Below are 14718 nucleotides of genomic sequence, written 5' to 3'. Positions count from 1 at the left end.
GGCCAAAAATGGAGACACGGGCTTCGAGGCCAAAATGCACGTTCGGAGCCTGAAAACGCCCTCCTCAAGCCGCGATGGACAAAATTGACTTCTGTAGCTGAAAACGTCGAAACGGGCTTCGTAGGCCTAAATCCACGTCCGGTGCCCGAAAACACCCTCTTCGGGCCGTGATGGCCGAAATCGACTTTTGAAGCCGAAAACGGCGACCCGGGCTGCGGAGCCAGTAATCCATGTCCGGAGGCCGAAAACGCTATCCTCGTGCCGCGATGGCCGAAATCGATTTTTGAAGCCAAAAACGGAGACCCGGGCTGCGGACCGAGAAAATCACTTCCAGACCCTGAATACGCCCTACTCGGGCCGCGATGGCCAAAATCGACTTTTGAAGCCGGAATCGGAGACCCGGGCTGTGGAGCCAGAAATTCACCTCCGGAGCCCAAAAACGTCCTCCTCATGCTGCGATGGCCGAAATTGACTTTTGAAGACAAAAACGGCGACCCGGGCTGCGGACCGAGAAAGTCACTTCCAGAGCCTGAATACGCCCAACTCGGGCCGCGATGGCCAAAATCGAGTTTTGAAGCCGAAAACGGCGACCCGGGCTCTGGACCGAGAAAATGACTTCCAGAGCCTCAATACGCCGAAAACTACGACCCAGGCCGCGGCGCCAGAAATTCATGTCCGGAGCCTGAAAACATCATCCTCGGGCCATGATGGCCGAAATCCACTTCTGAAGGTGAAAACGGTGACCCGGGCAGCGGAGTGAGAAAATCACCTGCGGAGCCCGAAAACGCCCTATTCGGGCCGCGATGGCCAAAATCGACTTTTGAAGCCGGAATCGAAGACCCGGGCTGTGGAGCCAGAAATTCACCTCCAGAGCCAAAAAATGTCCTCCTCATGCTGCGATGGCCAAAATTGACTTTTGAAGACAAAAACGGCGACCCGGGCTGCGGACCGAGAAAATCACTTCCAGAGCCTGAATACGCCCAACTCGGGCCGCGATGGCCAAAATCGAGTTTTGAAGCCGAAAACGGCGACCCGGGCTGCGGACCGAGAAAATCACTTCCAGAGCCTCAATACGCCGAAAACTACGACCCAGGCCGCGGCGCCAGAAATTCATGTCCAGAGCCTGAAAACATCATCCTCGGGCCATGATGGCCGAAATCCACTTCTGAAGGTGAAAACTGTGACCCGGGCAGCGGAGTGAGAAAATCACCTGCGGAGCCCAAAACGCCCTATTCGGGCCGCGATGCCCGAAATCGACTTTTGAAGCCGAAAACGGCGACCCGGGCCAAGGACTGAGAAAATCACGTGCGGAGCCCGAAAAAGTCCTTCTCGGGCCGCGATGACCGAAATCGACTTTTGAGGCCAAAAATGGAGACACGGGCTTCGGAGGCCAAAATGCACGTTCGGAGCCAGAAAACGCCCTCCTCAAGCCGCGATGGACAAAATAGATTTTTGAAGCCGAAAACGGCGACCCGCGCTGTGGAGCCAGTAATCCGTCTCCGGAGCCCCATAACGCTATCCTCGTGCCGCGATGGCCGAAATCGACTTTTGAAGCCAAAAACGGCGACCCGGGCTGCGGACCGAGAAAATCACTTCCAGACCCTGAATACGCCCTCTTCGAGCCGCGATGGCCAAAATCGACTTTTGAAGCCGGAATCGGAGACCCGGGCTGTGGAGCCAGAAATTCACCTCCGGAGCCCAAAAACGTCCTCCTCATGCTGCGATGGCCGAAATTGACTTTTGAAGACAAAAACGGCGACCCGGGCTGCGGACCGAGAAAATCACTTCCAGAGCCTGAATACGCCCAACTCGGGCCGCGATGGCCAAAATCGAGTTTTGAAGCCGAAAACGGCGACCCGGGCTCTGGACCGAGAAAATGACTTCCAGAGCCTCAATACGCCGAAAACTACGACCCAGGCCGCGGCGCCAGAAATTCATGTCCGGAGCCTGAAAACATCATCCTCGGGCCATGATGGCCGAAATCCACTTCTGAAGGTGAAAACGGTGACCCGGGCAGCGGAGTGAGAAAATCACCTGCGGAGCCCGAAAACGCCCTATTCGGGCCGCGATGGCCAAAATCGACTTTTGAAGCCGGAATCGAAGACCCGGGCTGTGGAGCCAGAAATTCACCTCCAGAGCCAAAAAATGTCCTCCTTATGCTGCGATGGCCAAAATTGACTTTTGAAGACAAAAACGGCGACCCGGGCTGCGGACCGAGAAAATCACTTCCAGAGCCTGAATACGCCCAACTCGGGCCGCGATGGCCAAAATCGAGTTTTGAAGCCGAAAACGGCGACCCGGGCTGCGGACCGAGAAAATCACTTCCAGAGCCTCAATACGCCGAAAACTACGACCCAGGCCGCGGCGCCAGAAATTCATGTCCGGAGCCTGAAAACATCATCCTCGGGCCATGATGGCCGAAATCCACTTCTGAAGGTGAAAACTGTGACCCGGGCAGCGGAGTGAGAAAATCACCTGCGGAGCCCAAAACGCCCTATTCGGGCCGCGATGCCCGAAATCGACTTTTGAAGCCGAAAACGGCGACCCGGGCCAAGGACTGAGAAAATCACGTGCGGAGCCCGAAAAAGTCCTTCTCGGGCCGCGATGGCCGAAATTGACTTTTGAAGCCGAAAACTGCGACCCGGGCTGCGGAGCCAGAAATCCACATCCAGAGCGCGAAAACGTTCTCCTCGTGTCACGATGACCGAAATCGACTTTTGAGGCCAAAAATGGAGACACGGGCTTCGGAGGCCAAAATGCACGTTCGGAGCCTGAAAACGCCCTCCTCAAGCCGCGATGGACAAAATTGACTTCTGTAGCTGAAAACGTCGAAACGGGCTTCGTAGGCCTAAATCCACGTGCGGTGCCCGAAAACACCCTCTTCGGGCCGTGATGGCCAAAATAGACTTTTGAAGCCGAAAACGGCGACCTGGGCTGAGGAGCCAGTAATCCGTGTCCGGAGCCCGATAACGCTATCCTCGTGCCGCGATGGCCGAAATCGACTTTTGAAGACAAAAACGGCGACCCGGGCTGCGGACCGAGAAAATCACTTCCAGAGCCTGAATAGGCCCTACTCGGGCCGCGATGGCCAAAATCGACTTTTGAAGCCGAAAACGGCGACCCCGGCCGCGGCGCCAGAAATTCATGTCCGGAGCCTGAAAACATCCTCCTCGGGCCATGATGGCCGAAATCCACGTCTGAAGGTGAAAACGGTGACCCCGGGCGGCGGAGAGAGAAAATCACCTGCGGAGCCCGAAAACGCCCTATTCGGGCCGCGATGGCCGAAATTGACTTTTGAAGGTCAAAATGGCGACCCGGGCCGCGGAGCGAAAAAATCACGTCCGGAGCCCGAAAAAGCCCTTCTCGGGCCGCGATGGCCGAAATCGACTTTTGAAGGTGAAAATGGCGACCGGGGCTGCGGAGCCAGAAATCCACATCCAGAGCTCGAAAACGTCCTCCTCGCGCCATGATGACCGAAATCGACTTTTGAGGCCAAAAATGGAGACACGGGCTTCGGAGGCCAAAATGCACGTTCGGAGGCTGAAAACGCCCTCCTCAACCCACGATGGACAAAATTGACTTCTATAGTTTAAAACGTCGAAACGGGCTGCGTAGGCCTAAATCCACGTCCGGTGCCCGAAAACGCCCTCTTCGGGCCGTGATGGCCGAAATCGACTTTTGAAGCCGAAAACGGCGACCCGGGCTGCGGAGCCAGTAATCCATGTCCGGAGGCCAAAATCACCATCCTCGTGCCGCGATGGCCGAAATCGACTTTTGAAGCCAAAAACGGCGACCCGGGCTGAGTACCGAGAAAATCACTTCCAGAGCCTGAATACGCCCTACTCGGGCCGCGATGGCCAAAATCGACTTTTGAAGCCGGAATCAGAGACCCGGGCTGTGGAGCCAGAAATTCACCTCCGGAGCCCAAAAACGTCCTCCTCATGCTGCGATGGCCGAAATTGACTTTTGAAGACAAAAACGGCGACCCGGGCTGCGGACCGAGAAAATCACTTCCAGAGCCTGAATACGCCCTACTCGGGCCGCGATGGCCAAAATCGAGTTTTGAAGCCGAAAACGGCGACCTAGTCCGTGGCGCCAGTAATTCATGTCCGGAGCCTGAAAACATCATCCTCGGGTCATGATGGCCGAAATCCACTTCTGAAGGTGAAAACGGTGACCCGGGCAGCGGAGTGAGAAAATCACCTGCGGAGCCCGAAAACGCCCTATTCGGGCCGCGATGGCCGAAATCGACTTTTGAAGCCGAAAACGGCGACCCGGGCCAAGGACTGAGAAAATCATGTCCGGAGCCCGAAAAGCCCTTCTCGGACCGCGATGGCTGAAATCGACTTTTGAAGGTGAAAATGGCGACCCGGGCTGCGGAGCCAGAAATCAACAATCAAAACACGAAAACGTCCTCCTCGCGCCACGATGACCGAAATCGACATTTGAGGCCAAAAATGGAGACACGGGCTTCGGAGGCCAAAATGCACGTTCGGAGACTGAAAACGCCCTCCTCAACCCACGATGGACAAAATTGTCTTCTGTAGTGGAAACGTCGAAACGGGCTGCGTAGGCCTAAATCCACGTCCGGTGCCATAAAACACCCTCTTCGGGCCGTGATGGCCGAAATCGACTTTTGAAGCCGAAAACGGCGACCCGGGCTGCCGACCGTGAAAATCACTTCCAGAGCCTGAATACGCCCTACTCGTTCCGCGATGGCCAAAATCGACTTTTGAAGCAGGAATCGGAGACCCGGGTTGTGGAGCCAGAAATTCACCTCCGGAGCCCAAAAACGTCCTCCTCATGCTGCGATGGCCGAAATTGACTTTTGAAGACAAAAAACGGCGACCCCGGCTGCGGACCGAGAAAATCACATCCAGAGCCTGAATACGCCCTACTCGGGCCGCGATGGCCAAAATCGAGTTTTGAATCCGAAAACGGCGACCCGGGCCGCGGCTCCAGAAATTCATGTCCGGAGCATGAAAACATCCTCCTCGGGCCATGATGGCCGAAATCCACTTCTGAAGGTGAAAACGGTGACCCCGAGCGGCGGAGAGAGAAAATCACCTGCGGAGCCCGAAAACGCCCTATTCGGGCCGCGATGGCCGAAATCGACTTTTGAAGCCAAAAACGGCGACCCGGGCTGCGGACCAAGAAAATCACTTCCAGAGCCTGAATACGCCCTACTCGGGCCGCGATGGCCAAAATCGACTTTTTAAGCAGGAATCGGAGACCCGGGCTGCGGAGCCAGAAATCCACATCCAGAGCGCGAAAACGTCCTCCTCGTGCCACGATTACCGAAATCGACTTTTGAGGCCAAAAATGGAGACACGGGCTTCGGAGGCCAAAATGCACGTTCGGAGCCTGAAAACGCCCTCCTCAAGCCGCGATGGACAAAATTGACTTCTGTAGCTGAAAACGTCGAAACGGGATTCGTAGGCCTAAATCCACGTCCGGTGCCCGAAAACACCCTCTTCGGGCCGTGATGGCCGAAATCGACTTTTGAAGCCGAAAACGGCGACCCGGGCTGCGGACCGAGAAAATCACGTGCGGAGCCCGAAAAAGCCCTTCCTGGGCCGCGATGGCCAAAATCGACTTTTGATGCCGGAATCGGAGACCCGGGCTGTGGAGGCAGAAATTCACCTCCGGAGCCCAAAAACGTCCTCCGCATGATGAGATGGCCGAAATTGACTTTTGAAGACAAAAACGGCGACCCGGGCTGCGGACCGAGAAAATCACTTCCAGAGCCTGAATACGCCCTACTCGGGCCGTGATGGCCAAAATCGAGTTTTGAAGCCGAAAACGGCGATCCGGGCCGCGGCGCCAGAAATTCATGTCCGGAGCCTGAAAACATCATCCTCGGGCCATGATGGCCGAAATCCACTTCTGAAGGTGAAAACGGTGACCCGGGCAGCGGAGAGAGAAAATCACCTGCGCAGCCCGAAAACGCCCTATTCGGGCCGCGATGGCCGAAATCGACTTTTGAAGCCGAAAACGGCGACCCGGGTTGCGGACCGAGAAAATCACTGAATACGCCCTACTCGGGCCGCGATGGCCAAAATCGACTTATAAGCACGAATCGGAGACCCGGGCTGTGGAGCCAGAAATTCACCTCCGGAGCCCAAAAACGTCCTCCTCATGCTGCGATGGCCGAAATTGACTTTTGAAGACAAAAACGGCGACCCGGGCACCGGATTGAGAAAATCACCTGCGGAGCCCGAAAACGCCCTATTCGGGCCGCGATGGCCGAAATCGACTTTTGAAGCCGAAAACGGCGACCCGGGCCAAGGACTGAGAAAATCACGTCCGGAGCCCGAAAAAGCCCTTCTCGGACCGCGATGGCTGAAATCGACTTTTGAAGGTGAAAATGGCGACCCGGGCTGCGGAGCCAGAAATCCACATCCAGAGCGCGAAAACGTCCTCCTCACGCCACGATGACCGAAATCGACATTTGAGGCCAAAAATGGAGACACGGGCTTCGGAGGCCGAAATGCACGTTCGGAGGCTGAAAACGCCCTCCTCAACCCACGATGGACAAAATTGACTTCTGTAGTTGAAAAGGTCGAAACGGGCTGCGTAGGCCTAAATCCACGTCCGGTGCCCGAAAACACCCTCTTCAGGCCGTGATGGCCGAAATCGACTTTTGAAGCCGAAAACGACGACCCGGGCTGCCGACCGTGAAAATCACTTCCAGAGCCTGAATACGCCCTACTCGGGCCGCGATGGCCAAAATCGACTTTTGAAGCCGGAATCGGAGACCCGGGCTGTGGAGCCAGAAATTCACCTCCGGAGCCCAAAAACGTCCTCCTCATGCTGCGATGGCCGAAATTGACTTTTGAAGACAAAAAACGGCGACCCTGGCTGCTGACCAAGAAAATCACTTCCAGACCCTGAATACGCCCTACTCGGGCCGCGATGGCCAAAATCGAGTTTTGAAGCCGAAAACGGCGACCCGGGCCGCGGCGCCAGAAATTCATGTCCGGAGCATGAAAACATCCTCCTCGGGCCATGATGGCCGAAATCCACTTCTGAAGGTGAAAATGGTGACCCCGGTCGGCGGAGTGAGAAAATCACCTGCGGAGCCCGAAAACGCCCTATTTGGGCCGCGATGGCCGAAATCGACTTTTGAAGGTTAAAATGTTGACCCGGGCTGCGGAGCGAAAAAATCACGTCCGGAGCCCGAAAAAGCCCTTCTTGGGCCGCGATGGCCGAAATCGACTTTTGAAGGTGAAATGGCGACCCGGGCTGCGGAGCCAGAAATCCACATCCAGAGCGCGAAAACGTCCTCCTCGCGCCACGATGACCGAAATCGACTTTTGAGGCCAAAAATGGAGACACGGGCTTCGGAGGCCTAAATGCACGTTCGGAGGCTGAAAACGCCCTCCTCAACCCGCGATGAACAAAATTGACTTCTGTAGTTGAAAACGTCGAAACGGGCTGCGTAGGCCTAAATCCACATCCGGTGCCCGAAAAAACCCTCTTCGGGCCGTGATGGCCGAAATCGACTTTTGAAGCCGAAAACGGCGACCCGGGCTGCGGAGCCAGTAATCCATGTCCGGAGCCCTAAAACGCTATCCTCGTGCCGCGATGGCCGAATTCGACTTTTGAAGGTGAAAATGGCGACCCGGGCTGCGGAGCCAGAAATCCACATCCAGAGCGCAAAAACGTCCTCCTCGCGCCACGATGACCGAAATCGACTTTTGAGGCCAAAAATGGACACACGGGCTTCGGAGGCCAAAATGCACGTTCGGAGGCTGAAAACGCCCTCCTCAACCCGCGATGGACAAAATTGACTTCTGTAGTTGAAAACGTCGAAACAAGCTGCGTAGGCCTAAATCCACGTCCGGTGCCCGAAAACATCCTCCTCGGGCCGTGATGGCCGAAATCCACTTCTGAAGGTGAAAACGGTGACCCCGGGCGGCGGAGAGAGAAAATCACCTGCGGAGCCCGAAAACGCCCTATTCGGGCCGCGATGGCCGAAATCGACTTTTGAATCCAAAAACGGCGACCCGGGCTGCGGACCAAGAAAATCACTTCCAGAGCCTGAATACGCCCTACTCAGGCCGCGATGGCCAAAATCGACTATTGAAGCCGGAATCGGAGACCCGGGCTGTGGAGCCAGAAATTCACCTCCGGAGCCCAAAAACGTCCTCCTCATGCTGCGATGGCCGAAATTGACTTTTGAAGACAAAAACGGCGACCCGGGCTGCGGACCGAGAAAATCACTTCCAGAGCCTGAATACGCCCTACTCGGGCTGCGATGGCCAAAATCGAGTTTTGAAGCAGAAAACGGCGACCCGGGCGGCGGCGCCAGAAATTCATGTCCGGAGCCTGAAAACATCATCCTCGGGCCATGATGGCCGAAATCCACTTCTGAAGGTGAAAACGGTGACCCCGGGCGGCGGAGAGAGAAAATCACCTGCGGAGCCCGAAAACGCCCTATTCGGGCCGCGATGGCCGAAATGGACTTTTGAAGCCGAAAACGGCGACCCGGGCTGCGGACCAAGAAAATCACTTCCAGAGCCTGAATATGCCCTACTCGGGCCGCGATGGCCGAAATTGACTTTTGAAGACAAAAACGGCGACCCGGGCTGCGGACCGAGAAAATCACTTCCAGAGCCTTAATACGCCCTACTCGGGCCGCGATGGCCAAAATCGAGTTTTGAAGCCGAAAACGGCGACCCGGGCCGCGGCGCCAGAAATTCATGTCCGGAGCCTGAAAACATCATCCTCGGGCCATGATAGCCGAAATCCGCTTCTGAAGGTGAAAACGGTGACCCGGGCAGCGGAGTCAGAAAATCACCTGCGGAGCCCGAAAACGCCCTATTCGGGCCGCGATGGCCGAAATCGACTTTTGAAGCCGAAAACGGTGACCCGGGCCAAGGACTGAGAAAATCACGTGCGGAGCCCGAAAAAGCCCTTCCTGGGCCGCGATGGCCGAAATCGACTTTTGAAGGTGAAAACGGCGACCCGGGCCGCGGAGCGAGAAAATCACGTGCGGATCCCGAAAAATCACTTCTCGGGCCGCGATGGCCGAAATCGACTTTTGAAGCCGAAAACGGCGACCCGGGCTGCGGAGCCAGAAATCCACATCCAGAGCGCGAAAACGTCCTCCTCGTGCCACGATGACCGAAATCGACTTTAGAGGCCAAAAAAGGAGACACGGGCTTCGGAGGCCAAAATGCACGTTCGGAGCCTGAAAACGCCCTCCTCAAGCCGCGATGGACAAAATTGACTTCTGTAGCTGAAAACGTCGAAACGGGCTTCGTAGGCCTAAATCCACGTCCGGTGCCCGAAAACACCCTCTTCGGGCCGTGATGGCCGAAATCGACTTTTGAAGCCGAAAACGGCGAACCGGGCTGCGGACCGAGAAAATCACTTCCAGAGCCTGAATACGCCCTACTCGGGCCGCGATGGCCAAAATCGACTTTTGAAGCCTGATTCGGAGACCCGGGCTGTGGAGCCAGAAATTCACCTCCGGAGCCCAAAAACGTCCTCCTTTTGCTGCGATGGCCGAAATTGACTTTTGAAGACAAAAACGGCGACCCGGGCTGCGGACCGAGAAAATCACTTCCAGAGCCTGAATACGACCTACTCGGGCCGCGATGGCCGAAATCGACTTTTGAAGCCGAAAACGGCGACCCGGGCTGCGGACCGAGAAAATCACTTCCAGAGCCTGAATACGCCCTACTCGGGCCGCGATGGCCAAAATCGACTTTTGAAGCCGGAATCGGAGACCCGGGCTGTGGAGCCAGAAATTCACCTCCGGAGCCCAAAAACGTCCTCCTCATGCTGCGATGGCCGAAATTGACTTTTGAAGACAAAAACGGCGACCCGGGCTGCGGACCGAGAAAATCACTTCCAGAGCCTGAATACGCCCTACTCGGGCCGCGATGGCCAAAATCGAGTTTTGAAGCCGAAAACGGCGACCCGGGCCGCGGCGCCAGAAATTCATGTCCGGAGCCTGAAAACATCCTCCTCGGGCCATGATGGCCGAAATCCACTTCTGAAGGTGAAAACGGTGACCCCGGGCGGCGGAGAGAGAAAATCACCTGCGGAGCCCGAAAACGCCCTATTCGGGCCGCGATGGCCAAAATAGACTTTTGAAGGTCAAAATGGCGACCCGGGCCGCGGAGCGAAAAAATCACGTGCGGAGCCCGAAAAAGCCCTTCTCGGGCCGCGATGGCCGAAATCGACTTTTGAAGGTGAAAATGGCGACCCGGGCTGCGGAGCCAGAAATACACATCCAGAGCGTGAAAACGTCCTCCTCGCGCCACGATGACCGAAATCGACTTTTGAGGCCAAAAATGGAGACACGGGCTTCGGAGGCCAAAATGCACGTTCGGAGGCTGAAAACGCCCTCCTCAACCCGCGATGGACAAAATTGACTTCTGTAGTTGAAAACGTCGAAACGAGCTGCGTAGGCCTAAATCCACGTCCGGTGCCCGAAAACACCCTCTTCGGGCCGTGATGGCCGAAATCGACTTTTGAAGGCGAAAACGGCGACCCGGGCTGCGGACCGAGAAAATCACTTCCAGAGCCTGAATACGCCCTACTCGGGCCGCGATGGCCGAAATTGACGTTTGAAGACAAAAACGGCGACCCGGGCTGCGGACCGAGAAAATCACTTCCAGAGCCTGAATACGCCCTACTCGGGCCGCGATGGCCAAAATCGACTTTTGAAGCCGGAATCGGAGACCCGGGCTGTGGAGCCAGAAATTCACCTCCGGAGCCTAAAACGTCCTCCTCATGCTGCGATGGCCGAAATTGACTTTTGAAGACAAAAACGGCGACCCGGGCTGCGGACCGAGAAAATCACTTCCAGAGCCTGAATACGACCTACTCGGGCCGCGATGGCCGAAATCGACTTTTGAAGCCGAAAAACGGCGACCCGGGCTGCGGACCGAGAAAATCACTTCCAGAGCCTGAATACGCCCTACTCGGGCCGCGATGGCCAAAATCGACTTTTGAAGCCGGAATCGGAGACCCGGGCTGTGGAGCCAGAAATTCACCTCCGGAGCCCAAAAACGTCCTCCTCATGCTGCGATGGCCGAAATTGACTTTTGAAGACAAAACGGCGACCCGGGCTGCGGACCGAGAAAATCACTTCCAGAGCCTGAATACGCCCTACTCGGGCCGCGATGGCCAAAATCGAGTTTTGAAGCCGAAAACGGCGACCCGGGCCGCGGCGCCAGAAATTCATGTCCGGAGCCTGAAAACATCCTCCTCGGGCCATGATGGCCGAAATCCACTTCTGAAGGTGAAAACGGTGACCCCGGGCGGCGGAGAGAGAAAATCACCTGCGGAGCCCGAAAACGCCCTATTCGGGCCGCGATGGCCAAAATAGACTTTTGAAGGTCAAAATGGCGACCCGGGCCGCGGAGCGAAAAAATCACGTGCGGAGCCCGAAAAAGCCCTTCTCGGGCCGCGATGGCCGAAATCGACTTTTGAAGGTGAAAATGGCGACCCGGGCTGCGGAGCCAGAAATACACATCCAGAGCGTGAAAACGTCCTCCTCGCGCCACGATGACCGAAATCGACTTTTGAGGCCAAAAATGGAGACACGGGCTTCGGAGGCCAAAATGCACGTTCGGAGGCTGAAAACGCCCTCCTCAACCCGCGATGGACAAAATTGACTACTGTAGTTGAAAACGTCGAAACGAGCTGCGTAGGCCTAAATCCACGTCCGGTGCCCGAAAACACCCTCTTCGGGCCGTGATGGCCGAAATCGACTTTGAAGGCGAAAACGGCGACCCGGGCTGCGGACCGAGAAAATCACTTCCAGAGCCTGAATACGCCCTACTCGGGCCGCGATGGCCAAAATCGAGTTTTGAAGCCGAAAACGGCGACCCGGGCCGCGGCGCCAGAAATTCATGTCCGGAGCCTGAAAACATCCTCCTCGGGCCATGATGGCCGAAATCCACTTCTGAAGGTGAAAACGGTGACCCGGGCAGCGGAGTGAGAAAATCACCTGCGGAGCCCGAAAACACCCTATTCGGGCCGCGATGGCCGAAATCGACTTTTGAAGCCGAAAATGGCGACCCGGGCTGCGGACCGAGAAAATCACTTCCAGAGCCTGAATACGCCCTACTCGGGCCGCGATGGCCAAAATCGACTTTTGAAGCCTGATTCGGAGACCCGGGCTGTGGAGCCAGAAATTCACCTCCGGAGCCCAAAAACGTCCTCCTTTTGCTGCGATGGCCGAAATTGACTTTTGAAGACAAAAACGGCGACCCGGGCTGCGGACCGAGAAAATCACTTCCAGAGCCTGAATACGACCTACTCGGGCCGCGATGGCCGAAATCGACTTTTGAAGCCGAAAACGGCGACCCGGGCTGCGGACCGAGAAAATCACTTCCAGAGCCTGAATACGCCCTACTCGGGCCGCGATGGCCAAAATCGACTTTTGAAGCCGGAATCGGAGACCCGGGCTGTGGAGCCAGAAATTCACCTCCGGAGCCCAAAAACGTCCTCCTCATGCTGCGATGGCCGAAATTGACTTTTGAAGACAAAAACGGCGACCCGGGCTGCGGACCGAGAAAATCACTTCCAGAGCCTGAATACGCCCTACTCGGGCCGCGATGGCGAAAATCGAGTTTTGAAGCCGAAAACGGCGACCCGGGCCGCGGCGCCAGAAATTCATGTCCGGAGCCTGAAAACATCCTCCTCGGGCCATGATGGCCGAAATCCACTTCTGAAGGTGAAAACGGTGACCCCGGGCGGCGGAGAGAGAAAATCACCTGCGGAGCCCGAAAACGCCCTATTCGGGCCGCGATGGCCAAAATAGACTTTTGAAGGTCAAAATGGCGACCCGGGCCGCGGAGCGAAAAAATCACGTGCGGAGCCCGAAAAAGCCCTTCTCGGGCCGCGATGGCCGAAATCGACTTTTGAAGGTGAAAATGGCGACCCGGGCTGCGGAGCCAGAAATACACATCCAGAGCGTGAAAACGTCCTCCTCGCGCCACGATGACCGAAATCGACTTTTGAGGCCAAAAATGGAGACACGGGCTTCGGAGGCCAAAAATGCACGTTCGGAGGCTGAAAACGCCCTCCTCAACCCGCGATGGACAAAATTGACTACTGTAGTTGAAAACGTCGAAACGAGCTGCGTAGGCCTAAATCCACGTCCGGTGCCCGAAAACACCCTCTTCGGGCCGTGATGGCCGAAATCGACTTTTGAAGGCGAAAACGGCGACCCGGGCTGCGGACCGAGAAAATCACTTCCAGAGCCTGAATACGCCCTACTCGGGCCGCGATGGCCAAAATCGACTTTTGAAGCCGGAATCGGAGACCCGGGCTGTGGAGCCAGAAATTCACCTCCGGAGCCTAAAAACGTCCTCCTCATGCTGCGATGGCCGAAATTGACTTTTGAAGACAAAAACGGCGACCCGGGCTGCGGACCGAGAAAATCACTTCCAGAGCCTGAATACGCCCTACTCGGGCCGCGATGGCCAAAATCGAGTTTTGAAGCCGAAAACGGCGACCCGGGCCGCGGCGCCAGAAATTCATGTCCGGAGCCTGAAAACATCCTCCTCGGGCCATGATGGCCGAAATCCACTTCTGAAGGTGAAAACGGTGACCCGGGCAGCGGAGTGAGAAAATCACCTGCGGAGCCCGAAAACACCCTATTCGGGCCGCGATGGCCGAAATCGACTTTTGAAGCCGAAAATGGCGACCCGGGCTGCGGACCGAGAAAATCACTTCCAGAGCCTGAATACGCCCTACTCGGGCCGCGATGGCCAAAATCGACTTTGAAGCCTGATTCGGAGACCCGGGCTGTGGAGCCAGAAATTCACCTCCGGAGCCCAAAAACGTCCTCCTTTTGCTGCGATGGCCGAAATTGACTTTTGAAGACAAAACGGCGACCCGGGCTGCGGACCGAGAAAATCACTTCCAGAGCCTGAATACGACCTACTCGGGCCGCGATGGCCGAAATCGACTTTTGAAGCCGAAAACGGCGACCCGGGCTGCGGACCGAGAAAATCACTTCCAGAGCCTGAATACGTCCTACTCGGGCCGCGATGGCCAAAATCGACTTTGAAGCCGGAATCGGAGACCCGGGCTGTGGAGCCAGAAATTCACCTCCGGAGCCCAAAAACGTCCTCCTCATGCTGCGATGGCCGAAATTGACTTTTGAAGACAAAAACGGCGATCCGGGCTGCGGACCGAGAAAATCACATCCAGAGCCTGAATACGCCCTACTCGGGCCGCGATGGCCAAAATCGAGTTTTGAAGCCGAAAACGGCGACCCGGGCCGCGGCGCCAGAAATTCATGTCCGGAGCCTGAAAACATCCTCCTCGGGCCATGATGGCCGAAATCCACTTCTGAAGGTGAAAACGGTGACCCCGGGCGGCGGAGAGAGAAAATCACCTGCGGAGCCCGAAAACGCCCTGTTCGGGCCGCGATGGCCAAAATAGACTTTTGAAGGTCAAAATGGCGACCCGGGCCGCGGAGCGAAAAAATCACGTGCGGAGCCCGAAAAAGCCCTTCTCGGGCCGCGATGGCCGAAATCGACTTTTCAAGGTGAAAATGGCGACCCGGGCTGCGGAGCCAGAAATACACATCCAGAGCGTGAAAACGTCCTCCTCGCGCCACGATGACCGAAATCGACTTTTGAGGCCAAAAATGGAGACACGGGCTTCTGAGGCCAAATGCACGTTCGGAGGCTGAAAACGCCCTCCTCAACCCGCGATGGACAAAATTGACTTCTGTAGTTG

This window comes from Pelodiscus sinensis, chromosome 1 (assembly GCF_052426305.1).
Source record: "Pelodiscus sinensis isolate ZL-2025 chromosome 1, ASM5242630v1, whole genome shotgun sequence".
NCBI classification, from domain to species: domain Eukaryota; kingdom Metazoa; phylum Chordata; order Testudines; family Trionychidae; genus Pelodiscus; species Pelodiscus sinensis.
This window is presented reverse-complemented; position numbering follows the sequence as displayed.